Source organism: Sphaerodactylus townsendi, linkage group LG02 (assembly GCF_021028975.2).
Source record: "Sphaerodactylus townsendi isolate TG3544 linkage group LG02, MPM_Stown_v2.3, whole genome shotgun sequence".
Lineage (NCBI taxonomy): Eukaryota > Metazoa > Chordata > Lepidosauria > Squamata > Sphaerodactylidae > Sphaerodactylus > Sphaerodactylus townsendi.
In genome coordinates this window covers 117,879,621-117,907,620 of record NC_059426.1, presented here as the reverse complement: position 1 = coordinate 117,907,620, position 28,000 = coordinate 117,879,621, and the positions used below count along the sequence as shown (strand labels likewise).

The following is a 28,000-nucleotide window of genomic DNA, read 5'->3' as shown; positions in this document are numbered from 1 at the left end:
TACCAACTTCCTCAAGATACTTGCAAGGCTCAGGAGGGATGCATGCTTGGATCGAACTACTGCCGAGGTCTTCCGCTGGATGTTCTATATCTTGTCCCGAGGGAAAAATAAGGAATTTTGGCTGGAGGAGATTATCGCCCCCAGGAGTTCCATCTCTTGTAAGGGTTTCAGAGAACTCTTGTCTCAGTTCACCAAGAACCCATGTTGTTGTAGTGCCTGTAGAACTCATTGGACGTCTAAACTGGCCTGTTGTCTGGACTAGGATCTTATCCATGTGTCGTCCAGATATGGATGGACATGGATACCCCTTTTCCAGAGTAGAGTGATGGGAGCAAGTAGAACTTCTGTGAATACCCGAGGTGCTGTTGCTGAACCGAAAGGGAGAGCTCTGAACTAGTAGTGCTGATCTCCTGCCACGAATTGAAGATATCGCCGATGAGATGAATGTATGGGGACATGCAGGTACGCCTCCATGAGGTCCAAGGACATCAGGAAGTCCCCCGGCCTCATGGCCTCTGTGATGGTCCAGAGGGATTCCATGCGGAACTGTAGAAGGTAGATGTGGTGGTTGATATAACAAAGGTTTAAGACTGCGTGCCAGTCTGTTTTTCTTGGGCACTGTGAAGAAATGTGAATACATGCCCAATGATCTCTTCAATTCGGGCTCAGGCTCAATGGCATTAACCCGAAGCAGGTGTTGAATTGCCAGCAGGTTGCAATGACCCTTAAGCGTTCCCAGGTTGAGCTGAGATGGAAAAAAAACCCTTAGATTTGGATGGGAAAAAACCATGGTGTAGCCAGGGGAGACCACTTCCTGTGTCTAGAGGTCAACATGTACGTTCTTCCAGATATTTTGAAAATGTAATAGTCGACCACCCACCCACCCCTGCCGGGACCATTGGGCAGTCATACTCTGGGGTTTTTGTCCGTTCTGTTCAATGTATTGAACTTGCCCTGGATATGGAAGCAGCCTTGTCCATGAAAAGAACCTTGAGGTCTCCAGGGGGTTCTTGGTCCTTCTCTAGGTACTGTAGGCAGTGTGTGTAGTGACCTAAAGGTGGTTCTGGGAAAGATTGTTGTGCGCTCCGATCATGGAATCAATTTCTTTTTATCCCTGGATTCGACCAGTACCTGGTCGAGTACTTTACTGAACATATCTCCCTGAAAAGAATAACGAGAAACAACCACCTTAAAGTGGGAGTCCACTTGCCAAGGTCTAAGCCAGCTGTTATGCCTGGCAACCATAGCTGCTGCCTTGGCCCTGGCAACAAATAGAACGGAGTCTTTCCTGATCTTCTGATAGAATCATGTCTAAGAGACACTTAATCCACAGGCTAGGGCTTTCATGGTCGTGGACAGCCATTCATGGGCCCTTCTAAGGGTGGTGTCAGAATGCTTGTCAAGAAGGTCCGTAATAGAGCCATCCCCATCTTTGGAAAACAACCCCCCCCCCGATTGGAGCGCCACTACTGGTGCATCTACTAATGGAGTTTGTAACATCTTATTCACATATTCAGGCACCGCATATAACTTTTTGATGTACGATGGTACGGTGTTGTTAGTACCAGGTTGGGTCCATTCCTTCCTAATTCTGGGTTTGAAGAACTCAGGCATAGGGAAGTATTGGGGCTGTTCTTCCCTGTGGGAAATAGTCCCTGTTGTCTTTGAGGCATCCTTTAATCGGTTTAGCTGAGGCCAAGCAACCTAGGGGGTCTTCTGCCCACCCCCTTATCCTGTAAGTCCAAGGCTGCAATAGTCTTAGTAATCAGAAAGAACAAATCTTCTAATTTGAAGAGGCAAGCAAATTGCTCAGTAAGGGCTGATGTTGCCTCCTCTGTGTCAGAGAAGTGCTCACCCTCCTCCCTTTCAGTCCCCTTGCTATATTCCTCGTCTTCATCTCTTGGGAAGTGGAGAGGGTCATGACTGTGAGCCCTGACCCTGATTCTATAGTGAGCCCCTGAGGAGGGAGGATGTGGGCTGGGGGAGGCTTGGGAAGGGTCAGTACTATGTGCTTGTTGCTGGTGATATGCCCTGACCTCCTTCCTAACTATCTGCCTCATAAGCCTTGCAAAGTCCATAGGAAATCAATTTTGCCAATCCGAGTGACTGCTCTCTGCTATAGAGGAAGTTGCTTCAGACTCTTCCTCCTCCCCACTCCCCCCAGCCGCGGATGGATCTTGCCTGGAAGGAGGATCGTCTGTAGATGAACATCCCTGGGGAACTGCCATGGCTGCCTCACTCAAGAAGCGTGAGCACTCCCGAGGGGCCAGCTGGCGAACATTGTCTAGGCACTGCTTTTGGGCTCACTGCCCGGCACTCATCTGGTTGCTCCTGCTGGAGCCATTTGTGCTGTATTGCGGGAAACCTCCCTTTCTGAGAGAGCTTGGGAACTCCTCTGAAGGGAGTCCTGGTTCCTTTTTGAGGCCAATTGTGTGGACTCGGCCAAAGTTCTGTGAGAATTCTGCCTGGGATGTGAGAAGGATCTGTCCACCATTTTAGCAGCAGCACGGCAAAGGAAAAAAGGTGGGAAGAAACTTAAAAGCTGAGGCACTCATTACTGCATCCTCTGATGCCTTTTCCCCAAACAAACCAATGAAAAACCACGCACATAGACAAACAACTCAATCGGACAGGGCATACAAGCGGGAGAAAGACAAGCACAAGACAAAAATCACTGTAGGAGGAATAGTTAGAGGAGCTCTAGCTAAGTTCTGTTCTCCACAGCAAGGCAGGAAAAATAATGGGGTCAGGTTGGAGGAGGAGCCTGGGAAGGAAGTTAAGGAATTTAGTCCCTGCCTCCATAGAGATAGGTGGAGAAGCACTCATGAAAGATGGCTTTCACCACCTGGAGAATAAAAGGAAGCACGGCAATACAAGCTAGATACCTGTATATTCACAGAATGGAGGAGAAATTTGAGTCCACTCCACCTGATTAGTAATTTAGCTTGAAAGTCATATATTAAATCAGACAGATGGGAATATCTGATAGGTTTAAGGAAAAGTGTAGTTAGTGTGTCTGGAAGTTCTACTGGGACCAGCTCATCAAAGAACACAATCAAGACCTGAAGCTTCATAAGAGAGCAGTATGTAGAACCGGGGGGTGGGGGGGTGTCCATAAAGCACCCATACTCATTGTTTTGGTGGGAAAAACCCCTTTAAAAACTATTTTGAGATAATGTTGGTCTGTCAACAACTCTCCAAATTACAACTATTTATTACAACAGGGACTTAAATTCTTCCTTGCTTAAACGTGAAGACAAGGCTTTTTTATATATGGATGGTTATTTTCAAAGCGAAGTGCCCTTCAGGGAAAGGCACATAACATGTAGCACTACAGCAATCAATGAATTATAGCAGAGTTATTCATCCCTTCTCTCAACAAGCTACACTCTACTTGGAAAGTAAAATATTTCTCAGGAAGTGGTATTTTCCTCCCTAAGCAAATCAATTAAGTAAAAAAAAAATTAATTTTTCCATAAAGGGAAGGTATGCTCCAAAAGTGATATAAGGTTTCACAATAAAGACTAGTTGCACACTAGTCTATATCATTAAATTAAAATATAGCATTGACAACTGCAGCTGTTGTGTGCTGTATATCTTCACACATGGCCATCAACAAGTCATCATTCCAAGTCATCATTCCAAGTCATCATTCATATTCATTCACTTGGAAAACATGTACATTGAAGGGCCAATGTTTATAATTTTTCACATCATCTAGCATGACCTGGGGCTACAGCCTCTCCAGCACTTGTTCCACAAGATGAACAGCTATATCCAAAACTCATCATTTTTCTCTAAATGTCAAATCTTAAGCCCACAATGTTAACCACAAGAAACACAATTTTTTAAAATTAATTCAAGTAAAAATAATGGATCTGTCATGCACCTAAAATTTACTCACCATAGAATTCCTGCTAAGCAGAAGCATAATGAATTGTAATCTGTAATTTCAGAGCCAGTGATGTTTTGATAGGTCAGCAGGGTCTAAGCAATCATGAAGACGTAGGTGAGCATATTTCAGTTATCTGAGAATTAATACAAAACTGATATAGTCTCATACCTTTTTCGTAATGAAAGAAAGGCAGCTCCAGAATTTTGTTTTATTTAAAGCATTTCTATCCCACACACTCCATAACAGGGCCCAAGGCACTGAACCAATTATAGAATGGTTAGCCTTAGAGGAAAGGTAATGCTTACTACTAATCAGAACTCTTAAGAACAAATCAGGCAGGAACAGTCTATCTGTCTGTCTATCTGTCTATCTCTTAAAAGTAACTGGTTTTGCAAACAGAAAAATACTTCTGGATATGTTGCCCAGGTTGTGATTGAAAGAAGCAAAATCACTTAATGCTAAGGGAGGCCCTGATCACAGAGAAAACATTCTTTGGAAAAGGACCTACAAATTGCTGGCTTGAAGGAGAGGAATTTTCTTTATGGAGATAAATAGGCAAGATGAGGGATTACAATTTGCGCACCGGGTAAAAAAGGACAAGAAATATGGCTATTTGGATAGTGGTGCTATAAGAAATTGGGACGTGTTCCTTAATTATATTGGAGAAAAGGTACAAATAGAGATTCACTTCTTGTTTCATGAAAGGTTAAAGTTTAACCCATCCAGATGGGATAGGAAAAGTTCAAGGGTCTAGACGTTTAGGGGATTATCTACAGAAAATGGCACCTGGGACAAGTTCTCAAACTGCTTCCCCCCACCTCTTGTGATCTGGATGTTATACTCTTATTGATACACCCTAAGATTAACCTTTTTTTAAATTGCTGCATTACACTGGATGCTCATATATAATTTAATGTCCACCCACACCACAAGATCTTATTCACACACACTGCCACTCAGTAGTACATCCCCCATCCAGAGAGAACAGGGGAAGATAAAGCGGGGACGGGAAACAAAGGAATGCAAAAGAGAGAAAGGCAGAAGAGAGAAAGAGAAAAATGGGGACAAGAGAGTGAAAGGGGGAAGTGGGAGTTTCAGGGCAGGGGGAATGTCACCCACATTAACCCCCAGCAAAAAAGCCTCTGGTTTAAAATCAATTAATTTACTTCCAGGCCTAACCTAACACTAACATCCCCCCCCCCTCTCCTGCATACCCTGCATTGGGAACCAATGTTATAGAATAATATTATATCAAACAAATAACTGTAATCCATGCTCTCTTGTATTCAACATCTTTTATAAAAGCTAAGATCCCTTTCTTTTTTATTCACTTTTTTACCTTTCACTTTTGTATAACCTTTCTTATTCTGCTTATTTTTCTGTGTGTTCTATTAAAATGAGAAAATAATAAATACAATCTTAAATACTGTTCCGCATGCAAAGCAAACATAATTCCTTCCTAATGAAAGCCAAAAGAACACCATTTTCTCTGGCTGCACAACTTTCCTTCTAGCCTTGAGAGTACTGATTCTATCAGCAACTTCTCTTGGAAAAAAGGGCATGTTTTCCTCAGGATATTTTAGGAAGATCTGAGTGTGGGGAGGGAGGGGGAGGGGGTATCCACAAATACAGACTACAGAGGAAAAGGTTGCACCTACTGAGAAGAAATGGCCCTCCAAAAAAATTCCCACTCATATTTACTGTGGATTATTTTGTTCTCACACAGAAGTAATTGGTCAACAAATCAGAAAGAACTGGTGCTTAAAATACTGGACACAGGAAATGAAAAAATAATATAACAGCACATTTTCTAACCAATTTCCCTCTTTTTAAAAGTCTATTATTTCTTAATAATTTTTGAGATGCTCCACACACAGATCATGGAACACTGTTTTTAGATAGTGGCCACTATCCAGCATATAGAAATGCAGGGTTTGGGAGATTTTTAAAGGTATGCCCTCTTTTCACCAGTTACATGTAATAGGCTTGTTTGGGATTCCAACACGGGGATGACCTCTGTCTCTTCTGGTGAGAATCATGCTCCAACCCAGACACACACAGAATCAAGAATTCAGGCTAGGTAGCGTTTCATTAGCATTTGGCAGCGCTTAGTTTCAAAAATTGGAAACATCAGGTCTCATGCCTTCTTGAATGTCATATCTAGGAGCCTTTTCTTATTATTCTATTGTGCAGAGGCTGAATTGCTGTTTCCCAAGTTTGAAGGGAAGCCACGCTGTGCATGTTCAAAGGCACTCACTTCATCACATATTATTTCCATTTAAACAGACTAAAGCAAAACTAAACCATAGACTCCAGTCCACTATAATGGGGACATCTTTCAGGGGACCATATTTTCCCTTTCCCCCATTCAATAATTTTGATGGGGGGGGGGGTCTAACCTTTGCCTACTGTAACCATTTTTTTGGCTTTCTAGTCAAAGAGAGGACAAAGATCTTTTCTTGTTTATTTATGATCCATAAGGAGAAGACACAACAGAGGACTGTTCAAGTGGTTGTAGCACCTTGTTCTAATGTACACTTTAGAGTAAGTAGAGAAAAATAAACATTAGCTACTTCCCAATAAGTACACACAGGATCAACCTGCAAGACTGCAATCCAAGCAGTTACTGGAAGGCAGGCTTCAAAGGAGCCAGTAGGGCTTACTTATGAGTAGGTATGCATAGAAAGGGGCAACAAGAAAGGGGCAACGTGATCCATTCTTCTCCCCCCATGCCTCCCTCTTCAATCAGATGCTTGCATTAAAGTTCTGTGCACTGAAGTTTTCCTGCCTTCCACGTGCCTGTGCCAGCTCCTCCAAACCAAGCTAGCCCTGGTCAGACCCGGGACCAAGAGCAGACAGAAGTCACAATGACACAGAAGACCACTCACTTGCTCTCTACTGTCTCTACAGATCTTACTTAAGTGGTGCACAGAGCTAACCTCCATAGCCAGGCAGGGACTTGAGGCTTCAGAGAGCGGTGCCTCTTCTTGCTATGGAAGGATTACTGAAGTTCCTCCCCCGTCCCATATCAGCCACCCCAGGGAAACAAAGGGGGAGCAATCTGCGAGAAAATGTTCTCTGCTGCTGATGGATTTGGGGTAGGCTCTGCCTCGTTTCCCACCATAAGCCTCCCTCTATGACTGGAGCACTTTATATGGGGTGATTGTTCAACAAACTAACCTTTGTTGTTGGATGCCAGGGTTGCTACAGCAGGAGAGGGAGAGAGCTGCCTTTCCTACCTTCTGGATTTCTGGAGCAGAGCTGTGATTCAGTGATAGGGCACATGCTTGACAGGCAGAAGGTTCCAGGTTTAATCCCAGCAACTCATTAAAATAATCTGGAGCTGTAAAAACTCCTTTGAGATAAGCAGACTAATCTTGGCAGACTAATGGATCTAACTTGCCATAAAGCTGCTTTGTGTGCCAACCACATAAGAATTTTAAAAGCCCAAGGAGAGACCACCACAATCCACTGAACTTAGGGGGTCAATACACAGCGGAGGGGGCGCTGAATGAGACAAGTGGCCAGGCAAGGACTACACCTCACTGGGGGGCTGCTCTCCTAGTCACCAGATCCAACCGAATGGATCTTTTCATCCACTGAATGAAAAGAAATCCCCCAGTCATGCTCAGTAACCCCTTTGTTCCTGAAGTTCCAGCTGAAGGGAGCCTGAACAGTCATGAGGTGGCATGCAGCAAAAGCAGGTTTGGCATGACTCGAGGGAATCAGGCACCCCGGGGTAGGATGGGGGAGGAACCCAGTCAGGAGGCTGGCAGGGGGTGCAGCTGGTGGGGGAAGAGGCAGGAAGCTCAATGCTCCAGCTCCTCACTCCTGGGCAAAGAGAACCATCCTTACTAGCTGCCTACATCAGTGTGCACGCCACCACCATGCTGCCTCTGCTGGTTTGGCCTGGTGCCCTGGCGGAAGGGAGGGAGGAAGTAAGGAGGGAGAAGCCCAGCTAACCGCTCCTGGCGCCAGATTCCTCCTGGGACAGAGTGCACCTTACCAGCTGCTTATACATGCTGTCGCCACTGCCATGCTAGGCAGGGGGGCACAAAAGGGGCAGCCAGGGCACCCCCAATCATGTGGAGCCAAGGACAAATACCCTGGCTTGCCCAACTCAAGATGCACTCCTGTAGACATTTTGTCTTTAGTGTGCAAGCAAAGTTTCAGGAACAAAGGAAACAAATGGAATGAAGTCTGTCTTGAGTAGGCTCTATTTTTGAAGTTCTTAAAGGTTAATGCTTGTTCCAAGGAAAGGAATGTCAAAGTAAAATCAGTGACTGAACTACTTATTTAGCCTCAGACTTTTTTTAAAAAAAATTCTGTAATATCTGTGGGGGTTTTGATAGTTTTCCAGTGCTTGTGCTCCAGTGAACTAAATTTTATTGAATAAATATCTTTTCCCTTTTAAAAGTCTCAGACAATGGTCAAAAATCTTGCTTGTTCATCTGACTGCTTGTTCCACACATAGACCAGAAACTCCTGATTGAGCTACAGACAGCTAGCTGGCCAGGGGGAGGGGAGATATTTCTGACAGCAAATGTGTGAGAACTCTTAAGTGTGAGAACTCTCACTTAGCCTTTTTGATTAGTCTTGTTTGCCCTGCCTTCTCCAAGGAATCTTGGCTTAAGGTCCCTTGATGGAAAAGATGAAGGCCTTCATGAGGCATATGTTACTTGCTGTGTATACTTTGAAAAGGGCTGTCTAGAGTATGATGGGTACCAGTGAAGGTCCATGAAAAACCTTAAAAGAAAAACAGGGCTCCGTGGGCTCCTTAAGTTTGAGAATAAATAAATTACTTAAAATATTAAAATTTGGGAAAAAATCTTGATAAAAGGAGGGACATGGTATTAATGTTAAGACAATCAGGTGTTTTACTAGTGCAAGCATAATTTACATATAACATGGTATATATATTTTACTATGCTGAAAAACAATTTCACATCAATTATGTTTTAATTAGATTACTTTAAAATAAAAGCATTGCTCAGAACTCATAAATGTATTTGCTAAATAACTAATGTTGGACACCTCTTAATCAGGCAAGACAAGATTAGTGTGAGGCCAAAGCTTAACATAACGAGGGTAAGTCTATATCCTGACCCAAGTTGGGAGTCAGTTGAGGGAGGCCTATTTATTGATCCTTAGCGCTGAGCCAAAAAAGCTATGTATAAAACACATAATGAAACACATGTTTATTTAGGCTTTTAAAAAAATCGACAGCACATATACTAAAATTGGAATGATAGAGATTTTTTTAATCATGTAAGTACCAGAAGACCAAGAGGCAAAGTCCTTTTTAAAAAGAGTTGTCTTTTCAGCTTTGATTTTAGTTGCAGCCAAAGCTTAAAACTTAACTTCAGCTGTATGAGGGGTTCTAACCATTTAACACATCATTTCTTAAATCATGAACTTGATGTAAAAGAAAACTGAAAACATCTTTAAAAGCACGAAGCAAGATTCTGAGAGGGAAAAAAATCCCCATGCTGTTCAAAACAAAACAACCGTGGGGTAAAAATTTCCCTTCATTTTTAAATTTTAGGAGGTTTCTATGATTACAGAAGGAGTTCACTGGAAAATATAGATTTAACTACAGACCAGTTATCCTTGATCAGAGAAATAACTGTATCAAATTAACAGTTTGTACTTAAAACAAATCTCTGCTTGAACACTTTTCTTCTTCCATAAGCAAGAGGGGAAAAAAATCAAGACTAGATGAAACACAAGAATCCAAGGCCCACAAAGCATTAAACGAAAAACATAAACAATCTTTTAAAAATCTCACTAGTTTTAGATACCATAACTATTAAGCTTAATGCAAAATTTCCATAATGACTGTCAGCTATATCTTTTACCTTGAATATTTTCTTCACACAGAAAAATAATACTATTTCTTGGAGCAGCAATCAAAGCCTCATGGTTTTTCTCCAAGCTTTATCACCTGATTTTAAATGCTTATTCATGCATATTACTAACTTGGATAAATGTCAAGATATGTTTCATAGCTGTGATGCTCCTTACTTTAAGCTGCCCAAAGTGTGTGCTTTCTAAATTCATTAGGGGACTTCAAAACGGATGACAATAGTTATTGGAGAAGATTTTGTGCCTCTGGAAATAAGCCACTGCAACATCCAATAAACAACCTCACTTTTTAAATGCAACTCTCCCAGTTTTCTCTTTTTTTAAATATTAACTCTAAGCCTTGAACATAAGTATTTTAAAATACCATATTGTAGTATATCATTTAGCCAAAACTCCTCCCCTTCCCAGTCACCATTAGAACTATAAACACAACTTTCCTAAGAAGTATTTTCATTTTGCTAAATTATCTATAGCAGCGTCCACAGCAAGGCAAAAAAAATGTTGAAGGAATGGATTGACACCTTTGTCACTGGACAATGAGACCTGCAGAAATGAAAAGGGGAATGACAGATGACTGCAAGGAAGTTATGTATTTTTAAAATCTGTATTCTCCCCCACCCCCAAGTTATTCTAATATAAAAGAGAGGGATATCATTTGTCAGTACCAAAAGCAGAATGAAGATGAAACATTATTACAAAATATCTCAACAATATCAAGAAAAAAGGGAAAGGAGGAAAGGGAATGGAGGCCAACCAGATGGATACCATTGCTCAGGGTATGGCCTCTTGGTGTGTGGGACCTGACACAACTTGAGAGAGTTCTAGCATTGCCATGGCAGACACAAAGTCCACAGCCCAAATGGAGGTGGAATCCTCAGCATGGACATTGAAGTCCCCCAGTACAATAATGCTCAGGAACTCAGAGGCCAAGTCTGGTACTGCCTCCAACAGTTTAGCACAGGGGTGGGCAATTATTTTTTCCATGGGGCAGCATAAGAAACAGAAAATATTGTGGAAGGCCAGGCCAAAACGCAGGGGGGGGCGAGGTGGTTTTGAAAGCCCACAGAAGCCGGCAGCCAAGGCAACCGGCTTCTGCGGGGCTTTCAAAGACACCTCGCGCCCCAGCAAGGCTGGTGCGCCCGGCTGAAAGCCCTTGAAGCCGGCAGCCAAGGGCAACCAGCTTCTCTTGGCGGAGCACCTCATATAAACTCCCAGCTGCTAAGCCAGGGGCGAGGTGGTTTGAAAGCCCGCCCAGAAGCCGGCAGCCAAGGCAACCCGGCTACTGCGGGGCACCTAAGCTCCTCACTCCCCAGCGCAAGCCAGAGGCGAGGTGGTTTGAAAGCCCATGAAGCCCGGCAGCCAAGGCAAGCCAGCTTCTCGCGGGGGCTTTCAAGGCACCACTCCAACAGAAAAGCCAGGAGGCGAGGTGGTTTGAAAGCCCGCCAGAAGCCCGACGGCAAGGCAACCGGCTTCTCGCGGGCTCAAACACCAGCGCTAATAGGCGTGGCGCTTTTGAAAGCCTGCAGAAGCAGGCGGCCAAGGCAACCAGCTTCTCGCCGGGCTTTCAAAGCCACCTCTAACAGAGGTCAATGTATCTATGCAAACTGGAGCCGAGGACGAGCCACTGAATTTGAAAGCCCCCTCGGTATGGGTGACCCACCTTCCCACCACAACCAAACAATGATTTTTTTGCACCACTGCACCAAACACCCCCACCCCAACCGTATACATGGCTCTCTCCCGCAACTCTCTTTCCTAATTTTGTCCTTACACTAACCCTGTGGGGTAGGTTGGCCTGAGAAACAGCTCCAAGCCAGTGCAAGGGGAAGTAGCAAGCATATAAATCTCTCTGAAATCACCCCATCTGAAGGCTTACCAAACAAATGCCAGCATCATCATCAGTTCTGTTGCTGCTGGGATCCCAGCTCAGCTTCCCTTCTCCTGTTGCCTCAGACCAGAAGTCTGCTGAGAAGGCTTGTGAGTAAGGAAGAATAAGGCACACTGGGTCAGGGGAGGGGCCGAGGCGCCCAGTCCTGCTCCTGGGAGCACAGTGGGACCTCCCCCGCCCCCTGGACACTCCAGGCCACCGTACAGAGTGGGCGGGGCCTGGCTGGCCCCACTGGCAACAGTCGCTGCCTCAGTGCAGACTTACTAGAACCTACTGAATCAGCTTATTGTGCAGGGGACGTTTGGCCCATTGAGCCAAAATGGATGCGCCCGGGGACCAAATTTTGTCCCTAGGCAAAAGCCTGTGCTCCCCAGCAAGGTATGGGGGGGGGGGCCTGTCAGGGTCATCTGGCCCGGGCGGATATGGCCAGCGGGCCATTATAATGCCCAGGTCTGGTTTAGCAGGTTGGCTGGTGCAATAGATCAATTATACTAGCCAGATGGCCCAACTTTCCTCAGCGTCCCACCCCAGACCCACACAATCACTGCTGGATCTCTGGGGTGCATTGTGCACTGAGGTGCTTCACCAATAAATATGCATCCCTCCTCCTCTGCCTGTCTTTCTCCAGGACTGATGGAGAGCTGAGAAAATATGAGGTGTCTCTTTCAGGGTGACTAATTCACCCTCTACCAGAACAAACCTCAGTCATGCATGGCAGATTCACTTTCTCCCTCTGCAAAATAATTATGTATGATGGTAGTCTTATTATTAATGGACTTGGCATTGCACAGCATTAGATAAGAAGGGGGCTTGTCATCCTAGCCTCACTGCCCTCATATTGCAGAATGGCTTATTCACACCACCAAATATCCTATACCTTCTAATCATTGGGATCCATGACCTTATGCTGGCCTCCCTAACACAGGTCACATCCATATCCACCCCCTTGTACTATCTACAAAAACATCAATAAATAACCATAAACAAAAATAAAGGTAACACCTATCATCCACCTCTTCCCCAGTTCACAAGTGCTGCCAGTCTCACTGTATTCCCCAACCCCACAGGAAATCTACATCACTTGACCAGAAGTCAACTCAATCCACCAAAGCGAGGTGGAATGGGGAGAGGAGACGAGGATAACATTTCTTCCCCAACAGGTGAAAGGTGCTTTTTAAAGGTATTCGAACATCAATAATTATACTTAGGGGATCACACAGTATTCTGATATCCAAGCCCACAATGTCATGCTCACTTCCCAATCTTCACTTATTCTTATGAGCCTGCCAACTTCCGCCCCATCAGCCTCCTCTCAGTGATAGGGAAGATTTATGCTAAATTGCTACTGAAGAAACTTCAGCTGTGGCTTTCCCACTCTGGTGCAGTGGGGGCTGAACAAATAGGCTTTCGCAAGAGGAAATCTCCTCTGGACCACGCCTTGGTGCTGTACACCTAGCCAGTAAATACTCAATCAATGCAGATAACGAGCTCTCGCTGCCTTTTATTGATTTAAAGGCTGCTGACTCTGTGCACAGAGAGAACTTCTCTGGGTGACTGGCTCCCTCAACATTGATGCCAGACTCCTGTTCTTAATTGACGGCTACTGCACAAATACCAGTTGCCCGGATCAAATTTCCCACAGAGGCCTTTTGACGAACCAGTATTCCAATTTCCAAAGGGGTCAAACGGAGACTGCGTCCTGGCCCCACTCTTTTCAATCTTTTCTTAGTGACCTCCCCTCTGCTCTCAGCAGTGAACAGCCATGCCCAAAACTGGGTACATCCATGTATCAATTCTGCTCTATGCAGTGGCTGTCCTTCTCTCGATCCAGAGTTGGCCTCAGACACGTAATGAAGCACTGTGTGGATTACTGTGAATCCAACAGAGTGACAATTAATTATGAAAACACCAAGGTATTGGTCTTCTCTAGGCGCTTTAAGAAGTTCACATGGGCAATGAAAAGCACCCAAATTGAACAGGTTAAGTGCTATAAATACCTTGGCCTCTCATTCTCCTTTAACCTTTCATGGACAACTCTCCTAGCTACATCTAACAGTATGTCAGCATTACTACATTTCTTTTACAGCAGTGGCCACTCCTTTATCCCTCCTGACCTCAAATTTTTCAATGCCAAAGTCGCCTCGAGATTGCTTTATGTAGTCCCAATTTGGATTCAAGCTATTAACCACTCCTTGAATTCTCTTCAATCCAAATTTTTTCATAAGATAACTGGACTCCCAAATTGCGTGCCCTATGCAGCCCTTTGTCTAAAGTTAGGTCAAAACTCCTTGGAATCAACCTTACCTGCGTTTGGCTGAGGGCTTTGGAATTCTGGCTGCAATTCATTTCTCTCGGACTGTAATTCCTGGTCCACCGTCTGCTCTCTGACACCCATTCCAACCCTGGTTTACCCGTGGTGAAGAAAAATGGCCTCTATTGGGCCGGTCAGTGGATTCACTGCCCTTTGTCATATTCAGAAGCTATAGGAAATTAAAGGTCAACTATTGGATGAGAGTTCTCTACCCTAATCACACTTGTAAGAAAAGCGTTAGCTTCCCCTGTATTTTCTCTCCCATTTGGCCACTTGGCACACTTACCTGCATTGCTTAATAAACCCTGTTCAAGGGAGGTATAATGCTTCCATGGGTTTAATGTTATCATCTTCTGCCTTGTTACAGATTTAATAAACAAAGAAAAGGCTAAAGATTGTGCCATGTAGCGATGGCTCCAGTTGGTCTACATTTTAATTACACTGTCTCAGATTCAGAAATCAGATCCAGAGTATGTGAATCTTACTCATACACATTTTACCCCATCTTCCCGATTTAATTAGATTACACTGCTTGTTGGACAACCTGATCCTTTTTTCTCTGTATGATAGTGGCAGACTTTCTCCCTGGAAATTACTAAGCATGAGTAGATTTTCTTCAACCAAATTTATTTCCTGTGTGTATATGCTTTTAATCCATTTTTTATTATTGTTGTACTGGTGTCTGTAATAAAGGCTTGCTATTTAAAAAAAGCTTATTCTTATGGGGTTGACAGCCACCTCGGTGTGATCTCTCCCTTAGACCCATTGTGTTACCAGATGGACCCATGGTGGTTGGGTGGGGGCTCTGTTTTAACAACAGTGTCTCTACCCATCCTGCAAACTCCAACAGGTTCTAACAGTCCGCCATGCAAAATGAAGCCATTCTCTACATTATTTGAAGTATACCCAGGACTTTGATGAGGTCTTGTCGAGACAAGCACTACTTATATCACCGCGCAAAATGCCTTCCCTAAAGGATAATGCCCATGCATTGGATAGCATTCCATCTCAATTACTGACTATCCATCCTGTGAGGCAGAAGACATTATTACATGTGCCCCAAGTGTTCCTGCCAGAATTGTATTAACCCAAAAATGTCTTCCTCTGACTAATCTCTCTCTAATGACCACCTTATTTACGTTGCCATTGTTTTATAGTTGTGATTGACTCAGCACTCTGCCCACCTCAAGGCACTCCCAAGCACTCAAACCATTAGCTTACACCAACAGGACAATTACACACACTCATTTTCCATTTTTGCTTTCTTACATCAATATGTTTCATGGTTTTGTTTACCCCACTATATGTTCACTGTTTTTCTACTATTGTTTGGTTTGTTAATTATACATAGACCATAATGCCCTGCTGCTAGGCATGCCTTAAGCTAGACATGAAGGCACCTCTTATTTTACTATAGTATTACTCTGGTTTATGTTAATGGTGTGGAAACCCGAAGCCGCTCAGCTCCCTGCCCTGCCCTTTCCAATCACACCTTCAACTTTGGCTGAACCAACTGACCCACTAATGCTATTGTTTTTATACCCTATGCAGGCTGCTTTGCCTACAAGTCCCATCAGCTCTTGCCAACTCCTGGGACCCTAGACAGCCTCTGCAACATAAAGCTCTGCTCCACCCTCAAACGTCTTTGTTTTGGTGTCTCACTTTGGCAGCTCAGTGAAAATTTCATTCATAACTCTCTTGAGAATACCCTTCCATCAGACTCTGGGCAGGTGGACATGGAAGTCAGGTGTACGAGCAGACTCATGGAAGTAGCACTTTGCTAGGGTGGTTGCTTTAAATACATGAGGAAAGGGAGGGTGAACAGAGATGTTGTGAGCAGCTCAAATAATACCGCTTCAATGAATTTTGTATTTCTCCATCCATCATATGAATTTGTACTTAAATCTTCTTATGAAATCATTCCCCCATGAACTGGGATTTTTAACCAAACATTTTATGCTTTTAGATTATAGTTTATGGTTTTAATTAATATGAGTTATGTTTTAATTAGTTAGTTGTGAATTCCCTATGAACTGCCTTCTCACTTTCATGAAATGTGTTTTAGCTTTTAACTAGGAATTGTGCCTCAATTTTACTATGAATTCTCTCTTGCCCTATGAGTTTGTATAGCCTTTATGGTCTGTTTTATCTCTCCATTGCTGCTATTTTTTAAATGAAAAGGTCATATCTCCATAGCACTTACCCTAACCATCCCTGGTCTGAAAAACTGTGTTTTAAGCACCTCACTCCCCTAGTGAGGAAATCTGGTGGCATCCCCTCCAAATTGACACGTTCCTCCCAATGGTCCTCTTTAATTTAAAACTTGGCTTCTCTTTCCCTTGCCCACTTTGATTCTGCATCCATGTGTGGGTGGTCCACATATCAAACAAAGCCAGCAATTGGCATCAAAACTTTCCCTGGGGGAGAGGGATATTATCAGACTGATCCTTGCTGGGAGGAGGCTCTGTTTAACAACGGTATTCTCTACATCCCTTAGGGGTGCCTAGCAGTGTTGGCCTTAAAGGGGAGTCTATTCTCTGCACTGGCTAGTGTACCTACAAGGACACAGTAAAATCTTGTCTGGACTTGCACTCACCCATTGTAAAGGATTCAATGGTGTTGATGGTGAAGTAACCTTGAGTGCATTCCACAGCCGGTGATGGGCCAGCTTCTTGGCCGGAGACCTTATCTCTGCGCGGGAGATGAGGACTCCGTTCCCATGGGAAGCAGGAAGGGGGGATGGGGTGAATGGTGTTATAACCTGTGCTCTGAAGGAGGTGTCATTCCTGCCACTTTCGTGTACTTGAGCTTTTCTAAGATGTCTTAATAAATGGACTTTACTCCCAAAGCCTTTTATTTCTGCTTCTATGGAATTCGCACATTGTGGCAGAGTCTATTACATCTATATTCCTAGTGCAGTGGACCTCTGGTGTCTTGACATGGAGAGAGGTTGAATGTTTCTGAGTCACGGTGCCCCAAAGGAGCTCAACCTTCCCTTCTGGATCTGGAGGCACCGGCAGAGAAGCGGGCCTAAGCTGGTGGCTCTTTCTCGTCCCTCGATATCAGCCGCAGGTCTTCCCGCTACTCCGTTGGAGCGAGGGGCGTGGCAGCGACCATGGGGACTTCCGACGGAGCCGTTTGGTAGCTGTCTATGGATCGGCCTGTGGATCGGATCTCTACCACCGGCTCTCGTGTGGATTCACAAACCTCAGATGCAACCTGTCATGGAAGAGGCGGGCCTGACCACCTTTCATCGGCAACAGGAATCCATTGAGCGGTTCCTGGACTTCGTGGTGGTGATGCTCCCAAAGGAACCACCGTGGCACAACACTGGGGCCGGTGAGGACACGGGACTAAACCTGGAGTGGGAGGGTATCCGTGCAGCTGTCGGACCCTGATCCAGATTGTGACCGCTGCAAGGTGCCACCGAGGGGAGCCACCGATTGGCTTCGGCGACTCTGATTGTCTCCGATGTCTAAGCTTCCAGATGAAGAGTCGAAAGCCTGCACTCCCAGCTGCTGAGAAGGCTTGTGAGTAAGGGAGAATAAGGCACACTGGGTCAGAGGGAGGGGAGGCGGAGCGCCCCAGTCCTGCTCCTGGGAGCACAGTGGGATTTCTCCCCTGCCCCCTGGACACTCCAGGCCACCGTACAGAGTGGGCGGGGCTACAACAGGCACTGGCAACAGTCGCTGCCTCAGTGCCGGGCTTGCTAAGGCCTACTGAATCAGCTTGTGTGCAGGGACGTTTTGGCGCCCCCCACGTGACCAAAATGGATGCGCCCGGGGACAAGAGGTACTGTCCCTAGGCAAAAACGCCTGTGCTCCCCAGCAAGGCAGGGGGGCCTGTCAGGGTCATCTGGCGGGCCGGATATGGCCCGCGGGCCGTATAATGCCCAGGTCTGGTTTAGCAGGATGTTGGCTGGTGCAATAGATCAGTATACTAGCCAGATGGCCCAACTTTCCTCAGCGTCCCACCCCAGACCCACACAATCACTACTTTGGATCTCTGGGGTGCATTGTGCACTGAAGGTGAAAGCTTCACCAATAAATATAGCCATCCCTCACTCCCTCTGCCCCCTAACTCTTTCTCCAGGACTGATGGAGAGCTGAGAAAATATGAAGGATCTCTTTCATGGTGACTAATTCACCCTCCTACAGACAAGCCTCAGTCATGCATGGCAGATTCACTTTCTCCTCTGCAAAATAATTATGTATGATGGTAGTCTTATTATTAATGGACTTGGCATTGCACAGCATTAGATAAGAGAAGGGCTTGTCATCCTAGCCTCACTGCCCTCATATTGCAGAATGGCTTATTCACACCACCAAATATCCTATACCTTCTAATCATTGGGATCCATGACCTTATGCTGGCCTCCCTAACACAGGTCACATCCATATCCACCCCCTTGTACTATCTACAAAAACATCAATAAATAACCATAAACAAAAATAAAGGTAACACCTATCATCCACCTCTTTCCCCAGTTCACAAGTGCTGCCAGTCTCACTGTATTCCCCAACCCCACAGGAAATCTACATCACTTGACCAGAAGTCAACTTTCAACCTAAACGTAGGTGGAATGGGTATATATATCAGGATAGTATTTCTTTTCCCCAACAGGTGAAAGGTGCTTTTTAAAGGCTCCAACATCAATGTTTATACTTATGGGATCACACAGTATTCTGATATCCAAGCCCACAATGTCATGCTCACTTCCCAATCTTCACTTATTCTTATGAGCCTGCCAACTTCCGCCCCATCAGCCTCCTCTCAGTGATAGGGAAGATTTATGCTAAATTGCTACTGAAGAAACTTCAGCTGTGGCTTTCCCACTCCAGCAGTGGGGGCTGGAACAAATAGGGGTTTTTCTAAGGGGAAATCTCCTCTGGACCACTTTTCCTCTGGTGCTATTATTACACCTAGCCAGTAATGTCTCATAATCAATGCAGGATAACAAACTCCTAATGCTTCGCTTTATTGATTTAAAATGCCTTTAATTTCTGTGCTGAGAGAACTTCTCAAAGTAAAACTGGCATTCTCTCAACATTGGATGGCAGACTTCTGTTTTCTATGATTAGGCAAAACTGCACACATGTACCCAGCTGTTTTGTCGGATAAAATGTTCCTACCAAGGCTCTTTTTTTGGATGACAGTATTCCCACTTGGGGGTGGGTCAAACAGGGCTACAGCCTCCTGGGTCTCTAATTTTTTCAATCTTTTTCTATGTGACTCTCCCCTCTGCTTCCTCTCAGCAGTGAACAGCCATGCCCTGTATAAAAACCAAGTGCTTATCCCATGTATCACTCCCTGCTCTATGCAGATGACGCTGTCCTTCTCTCTCGATCCATATATTGGCCTCAGATGGAATAATGAAGCAATTGTGTGGATTACAATGAATCCAACAGAGTGACAACTACTCAGAAAAACACCATGGTATTGGCCTTCTCTAGGCGCTTTTTAAGAAGTTCATATGGGCAATTTAGTAAACTCCAAATTCAGCCAGGTTAAGGGTGCCAGCACCTTGGCCTCTCATTCTCTCCTTTTTAACCTTTCATGCAAGCAACTCCTCCTAGCTAGCATCTAACTGTATGCGTCAGCACACTACATTTCTTTTATTACAGCAGTGGCTACTCCTTTATCCCTCCTGACCTCAGCTCCTTTTTCAACGCCAGCTGTACCGAAAGATTGTTTTTTATGTAGTCCCCACTTGGACTCAAGCTATTAACCAATTCTTGAATTCTCTTCAATCCAGTTCTTTTCATATGATAACTGGACTCCCAAATTATGTGCTCCTATGCAGCCCTTTTTTTGTCTAAAGTTAGGTCAAACTTCCTTTTTGGGAATCAGCCGTTTGGTTGAGGGCTTTTAGATTCTGGCTTCATGACTCATCTCCTCTCGGACTGTAATTCCTCTGGTCCACTGCCTGCCTCTCTGACACCCATTCCAACCCTTCTTCTGGTTCACCAGAATTGAAGAAAAAATGGTCTCCACTGGACTGCCTGTGGATTCACTCTGTCTCTTTGTTTGTTATTCAGAAGCTTATAGGAAATTGTGCTGTCAACTATTGGATAGAGAGTTCTCTACCCTAATCACCGCAGCCATGTGAAACGTGCATTTCCCCTGTATTTTCTCTCTCCTGCCTGGCCACTTGGCATTAATTACCTGCATTGCTTACTGAACCCCTGTTCTAGCTGAGAGCCATACTGCTCTACTGGAGGCTTGAATGTTATGTCTTCTCTGCCTTGTTATATGGCAGATTTAATAAGCAAGCAAAAGCTAAAAGATTGCAGTTCAGGTAACGATGGCTCAAAGGAATCCCTGGCCTCCTACTCTAATTACACACTGTCTCAGATTCAAGGAAATCAGATCCAAGTATGTGAATCTTACTCCTTTACATTTACCCCATCTTCCCGATTTAATTAGATTACACTACTTGTTGGACAACCCTGATCCTTTTCTCTGTATGATAGTGGCAGACTTTCTCCTGGAAATTACTAAACGCCAGTAGATTTTCTTCAACCCAAAATTTATTTCCTGTATTGTATATGCTTTTTAATCCATTTTTATTATTGTTGTACTGTTGTCTATGCCAATAAAGGCTTGCTATTTTAAAAAAAACTTATTCTTATGGGGTTGACAGCCACCTCCGTGTGATCTCTCCCTTAGACCCATTGTGTTACCAGATGGACCCATGGTGGTTGGGTGGGGGCTCTGTTTTAACAACAGTGTCTCTACCCATCCTGCAAACCCTTGGGTTCCTAGCAGTGCCATGCAAAATGAGAAGCCATTCTCTACATTGGCTAGTATACCCACGAGGACACAGTAAAGTCTTGTCCGAACACGCACTTGCCCATATCTGCCTTGCAAAATGCCTTCCTAAAGGATAATGCCCATGCATTGGACAGCATTTCCATCTCCAGTACTGACTATCCATCCTGTGAAGACGAAGGACTTGTTAATGCATGTGCCCCAAGTGTTCCTGCCAGAATTGTATTAACCCAAAAATGTCTTCCTCTGACTAATCTCTCTCTAATGACCACCTTATTTACGTTGCCATTGTTTTATAGTTGTGATTGACTCAGCACTCTGCCCACCTCAAGGCACTCCCAAGCATTCAAACCATTAGCTTACACCAACAGGACAATGACACCCACTCATTTTCCATTTTTGCTTTCTTACATCAATATGTTTCATGGTTTTGTTTACCCCACTATATGTTCACTGTTTTTCTACTATTGTTTGGTTTGTTAATTATACATAGACCATAATGCCCTGCTGCTAGGCATGCCTTAAGCTAGACATGAAGGCACCTCTTATTTTACTATAGTATTACTCTGGTTTATGTTAATGGTGTGGAAACCCGAAGCCGCTCAGCTCCCTGCCCTGCCCTTTCCAATCACACCTTCAACTTTGGCTGAACCAATTGACCCACTAATGCTATTGTTTTTATACCCTATGCAGGCTGCTTTGCCTACAAGTCCCATCAGCTCTTGCCAACTCCTGGGACCCTAGACAGCCTCTGCAACATAAAGCTCTGCTCCACCCTAGGCTTCTTTGTTTTCATTGTCTCACTTCCCAAGCCATGGCTCAGGCTGGCATTTCATTTCATGGCTCTGCGAATACCCTTCCATCAGACTCTGGGCAGGTGGACATCGGAAATCAGGGAATAACCTGAAAACAGACTCATGGGGGGTGGGGGGAAGTAGCACTTGCTAAGATTGGTTGCTTTAAATACATGAGGAAAGGGAGGGTGAATAGAGATGTTGTGAGCAGCTCAAATAATACCGCTTCAATGAATTTTGTATTTCTCCATCCATCATATGAATTTGTACTTAAATCTTATGAAATCATTCCCCCATGAACTGGGATTTTTAACCAAACATTTTATGCTTTTAGATTATAGTTTATGGTTTTAATTAATATGAGTTATGTTTTAATTAGTTAGTTGTGAATTCCCTATGAACTGCCTTCTCACTTTCATGAAATGTGTTTTAGCTTTTAACTAGGAATTGTGCCTCAATTTTACTATGAATTCTCTCTTGCCCTATGAGTTATGTAACCTTTATGAGATCCTGTTTTTATCTCTCCATTGCTGCTATTTTTAAATGAAAAGGTCATATCTCCATAGCACTTACCCTAACCATCCCTGGTCTGAAAAACTGTGTTTTAAGCACCTCACTCCCCTAGTGAGGAAATCTGGTGGCATCCCCTCCAAATTGACACGTTCCTCCCAATGGTCCTCTTTAATTTAAAACTTGGCTTCTCTTTCCCTTGCCCACTTTGATTCTGCATCCATGTGTGGGTGGTCCACATATCCCTACGGGGTCCACATATCCCTACGGGGATGGGGCGGTATAATAAATCGAAATAAATAAATAAATAAATAAATAAATAAATAAATAAATAAATAAATAAATAAATATCAAACAAAGCCAGCAATTGGCATCAAAACTTTCCCTGGGGGAGAGGGATATTATCAGACTGATCCTTGCTGGGAGGAGGCTCTGTTTTAGCAACAGTGTCTCTACCCATCCCTTGGGGTGCCTAGCAGTGTTGTGTCAAATGGGGAGTCTATTCTCTGCACTGGCTAGTGTACCTACAAGGACACAGTAAAATCTTGTCTGGACTTGCACTCACCCATATCTGCCTTGCAAAATAAATTCCTCATATCCTTCCTAAAGGGACTGAGAGAAGACAGTTCCCCTGCATTTGAGAATTTTCCTGCATCCAGCCCTGGACTATCCACCCTGCGAAGAGAAAGGACTTGTTAATGTATGTGCCCCAAGTGTTCCTGCCAGAATTGTATTAACCCCAAAACTTCTTCCTCTGACTAATCTCTCTCTATAGACTGCCTTATTTACATGGCCATTGTTTTATAGTTGTGATTGACTCAGCACTCTGCCCACCTCCAGGCACTCCCAAGCACTCAAACCATTAGCTTAATGACTCAACACTTCAAGTTAATGTCTGTCTCTTGTCTTTCTCTGGAAAGGCAGGACTTTCTTTTCTCCTGGGAGATTAAGAGCTGCTCTGCATACAGTGTTCAATATCTCCAGATACCTTTCTGTCTATTGATATTGTCCCCAAGATGCTGATCTTCTACCACAGCTAAGTGTGGATTGCTCAGCTCTGTTCATCGGACCTTTCCACTCCAAGATCAGGTGACTATAACCCTGACTCCCCAAATTCCCTACAGTTATTCCAAGCCTATCCCCTCAACATGGCTTATACCCTAGGACTATGTATTTGTTCTGCTGCTTTGATTATTGTGTGCTTGTGTACCCCTATTATTCCTTAATAAAACTGTTAAACTTTATTTTGCTTTCCTGTAGACTTCTTGCAAAAGCTGACCTTGGTATACATAGGTAACAAAGATCTCAAGCTTGCCTGACCTTTTGCTAATCCTAAGGCAAAGAGTGTGCTCTCGCTCATTCCCCTACTCTAAAAGGGACAGACTCCCACCATTTCAGATAACAACTGTCCTCAGAAAGGATGCCCAAATCCCCTGCCACAATCCTAGGTAGTCATCTTTAACTCTGGGGTAATTAGTGGTCCCATCTGGTCAGCTGGGAACTGCCGAGGGCATCTGAAGTCTCCTGAGTCTTTCCTTGGCCTGCTAGGGGAAGTCCTACTGGAAGCCTGCTAGTGGAAGTCCCCGGTGAAGACAATAAATGTATTAAAGTCTTATCTGTCCAGTGTCGTTCTACCCAATATTTATTCCTCTAATACCTTGAATGATCACCTTACTTTACATTTGTTTCACAGCTGTAATTTCATCAGCTAATTTTCCCCTGGAGACAATCCCAAGCTTGGATACATCACACTGATGTCTCAAATTATTAGACCAACAACTCAATCATTATGATTGAGGTCTGTCTCTTGTCTTTCCCAGGAAGGGCATGAATCTCTTTGTCTATGGAGATTTAGGATCACTCTGCATAACCCCGAGGGTCCGTTTTTCCCTATAAGAAGCCCACTCTCCCAATAGACAGAGTTCAGTATTTTTGGACAACTCTCTGTGATACTTTCCACAGAACTGTTTTTTCCCACAGCTAAGAACACGTCACTCAGATCAGTTCACTGGACCATTCCGCTCCAAGATCAGGTAACTATAGCCTTTACCATTTATTCCTTATCTATTCTAAACCTATCACCTCACAACTGTCTATATCAGGGGTGGGGAACCTTTTTTCTCCTAAGGGCCATTTGGATATTTTTATCATCATCTGCGGGCCATACAAAATTAGTCTGCTATATTTGGTAACGCATTTAATTAGCTCCTAATGTGATGGCTGGAACTGCTTCTCTTTGATGAGGCATGTGATGTTACCTGGCATGTGCACACTGCAATTAGCATCCAGAATTAAGAATGCTGAGCTTTTAGGCAGCACTGAGGTCTCTGTAAGGCTGCTTTCCCCACCAGTCAATCTGTTGTCTACAACTCTGTACCTTTTGAATCTGGACCCTCTTCCAAAGGCCACACCTTTCCCGCCCCTCAGTAATTTGTTTCAGCACTATTCTGTCCTCTCCATGGTCTGACGGTGGGCTGGGATGGAGACATAGGGTAAGCCCCACCCCCTTACTCTTCCTCCTCCTTATTGTCTTCTTGATGTGCCCGATTTCTGTGCATAAGAGGGATGGGTGGTGGCAGGCCAGACCAAATTATTTTGTGGGCCTTATACAGCCTGCAGACCAGACGTTCCTCACCCCTGGTCTATATCCTAGGACTGTGTATGCATTCTGCTGTTTTTATTGTGTTCTTGTGTCCCCCTATTATCCCTAAATAAAATTGTTAAACTTTATTCATTCTTCTGCGAGTTTCCTTTACAAAAAGTTGATTCTCGTATACACAGGCAATCAAGATCCCATGTTGCCTGGCCTTTTGCAAAGCCAAGAATCTGCTCCAGCTATTTTACCCACACTAAAAGGGAGAGACTTCTCACCATTTCGGGTAACAGTGCCAGTCTGGATTCTTGGTATACTGAGGAGCTTACACTGATGAAAAGGGAGATGATATGGGTAGAGAGAGGTTGGAGGTGTAATTGTGATGAAGCTACAAGAACATCTTGTAGGACATTTATAAAAGCCTATGAGATTACCATGAAGGTTCTATGCATCCACCGTTGCATCTGCAAGGTCTTGCCCAGCACAATTGCTCAATGTGAGTCAATCTTTCACATCACTGCTGATGGGATCTAAAATTAATAATTTGGCACCTAGCTGTGAGACTTTTGCAAACTTCTTTGCAGAAAAGGTCTTGTCACTCTGTCATGACCTCCAACCAACGACTGAAACAATAAGGGAACTGGAGCTCCTTGCATCTTCTGGTCTCATATTGGACCACTCTGATCTGCTCTCTCCATCTGATGTTGACAGAGTGCTTGCAGCCATAGGATCAACCACTTGATCTCTAGACCCATGCCTTCTCTCTCTCTCTCTCTCTCTCTCTCTCTTTTCACTCTTTCTCTTTTTTAGATCTTCCCTATTTCCCTCTTAGTTCTTTCTCTCTTTGCTTTTTCAAATTCTGTTATCTCTCTTTGATTCTAGTTACATATACATTTACAATGTATATATTTTTATTTTTAACCAATAAAGATGTATTGTATTTCATGGAATGTGAATGGCATGGATAATCCTGTAAAAAGAAGGTTTTTAACTACCTAGCTAGACAGAATGTTCAAAGTGTATGCTTACAAGAAACACACATTACCACTAAGGATACTTCTCAAAAATGCTAGACCAGGCTTAGAACATACTGTATCTAGAATTAAAGAGGAAAAGGCAGGTATTATAATTTATACCAAAGGAGATTTGCAGCCAAATAAGATTTTCAGAGACCCGGAGGGGAGATTCTTATTTATTGATATTATATTGAATAACGTTAAAACCTTACTTATGGAATGTATGCTCCAAATATTGGTAGAATTTTTAAAATAAATTGTTTAAACAAAATAATGAAGTATCTGTTCTTTTTGATAGCTTTATACTCTTAGGAGACCTAAATTGGGTAGTAAATGTTAACTTGGATAAGCATCCAGGGGAGAGACCTAATTTCTATATGGAGCAAGGGAGGCTCCCAAGCAGTTTTTTTTGCCAGTATTGAGTCTCTTAATCTCATAAACATATGGCGATTTAAAAATTCACAGGAAAGAGATTGCACTTTCTATTCTGTGAGGCACAATATGGGGTCTAGAATAGACATGATCTGGTTATCACCTAGTATTACTACCTGGGTTCACAAAGTAGAAATTCTGACAACTACTGTATCTGACCACAAACCTTTATCAATGACATCAGAACATCAACATAAGAACTTTGAATTTAGATGGGTATTGGACAATTATTTATTATTAGATGAATCAGTTATTCTGGATTGTAAGAATAAATGGAAAAAATTCTCTGAATCCAACTGAAAGGAAAGTAGTAATTGGAAACTTATTTGGGTTGCTTTCAAAGCATGTTAGAGGGGTATTTATTGCCCACACAGCTAGACTTAATAAAGCAAAATATTCGCTAGTTAGCAATCTCGAGTCAGAAATTAAATTAAAAGAGATAGAAGCAAGATAGAAAATAAACAATAGTAAAGTCCAAGAGGAAATTATTTTTCTGAAACAACATCATTCACCTATAACTGAGGACATTAAGAAAAAAGATCATTCAAGGAAACAGTTTTATTTTGATCACGCTAATAAATCAAATAAATGGCTGGCATGGAGATTGAAAAAAGGGAAAAATGAGAGATGGATTCAGGGTATTAAAGTAGCAGATCAATTAGTTAATGATAATACTCGTATAAAACAAGAATGTCTAAATTTCTATGTCAAACTTTACAAAAAGAAACAGGAGCAAAATATCAAGTTTCCGAACAATCCCCTTAGTTGGAATAAAATAAATCATCAACTTCAATGTATGCTCAATGAGGAAATTACTAAAGAAGAAATATTGGCAGTTATTAAAAACACCAAACCCAATAAGATCCCTGGACCAGACAGTATTTCTAATTTATTTTATAAGAAATTTGCCGTAGAGATTGTTGATGTCCTTTACTTATTATTTAAAGATATAGAAATAAATGGCATACCCGACTCTTAGAAAAGTGCATTAACATAACATTAATCCCTAAAGAGGGGAAAGATAAGACTGAAATTTCAAATTAGAGACCAATTTCCCTCTTCAACTTAGACTACAAGATCTTTACTACAATTCTCTCAAACAGGTTGAAGGAGGTTTTACCTGGCACCATACATTCAGATCAAACAGGTTTTCTTCCCAGACGTCAAATGAGAGATAATATCCACACAACAGTTAACATGATTGAATTTTTGAACAACATCCAGATAGTCAGTTAGCTCTTTTTTTGGATATGCAAAAAGACTTTGACAGTATTAGCTGGGAGCTAATATTAGAAGTGTTATCAAGGGAAATTTTTGGGAACAAATCTATTAATTGGATTAAATAAATATACAGAAACCAAAATGCGAGAATTATTATTAATGGTGGGAAAACTGATCTATGCCCAATCAAATGTGGAACCCATCAAGGATGCCCCCTATCCCCCTTTGTTTATCTTAGTATTAGAAATATTAATAGATAAAATAAGGAATAATCTAAATATAAAGGGAGTTAAAATTAAAAGTTTCAAGATTAAAGCATTTGCAGATTACCTTGTCCTCATACTAGAAGATCCTATGTTATCAATAGAAGAGATTTTAAAAAAATTAGAGGACTTTAGGTTAATTTCAGGTTTAAAAGTTAATAAAGAGAAAACACAAATTTTAGTTAAGAGTATAAATAACAAAAATAGAATAAAATTAGAGGAACTCTGGGGAGGTCATGTTTCTAGTAAAATAAGGTACTTGAGTATTAAATTAACTTCATCTAACCTATCATTGTTTGAAAATAATTATAAAGACACATGGAACAAAATTAAAAAGGATCTACATACTTGGACTAACCTGCAACTTCCGTTGCTAGGAAAAACAGCAACCCTTAAAATGAATTTACTCCCAAGAATTCTTTTCCTATTTAATAATTTTCC

The 28,000-nt window shown here is 43.0% G+C and overlaps 1 protein-coding gene across 11 annotated transcripts in view; it reads right to left on the bottom strand.

Annotated features, from left to right (window-relative positions):
* GPHN (gephyrin) overlaps nt 1–28,000 on the bottom strand; it is a 403,230-nt gene that overhangs the window by 289,399 nt on the left and 85,831 nt on the right. For 2 of the 11 annotated variants that reach the window (XM_048483977.1, XM_048483976.1), the window contains exon 2: nt 3,905–4,028. The exons of the other annotated variants lie outside the window; for them this stretch is intronic. The gene's annotated coding sequence lies outside the window, so the exon portion shown is untranslated. The remainder of the gene's footprint in view (nt 1–3,904; nt 4,029–28,000) is intronic. 11 annotated transcript variants of the gene reach the window in all.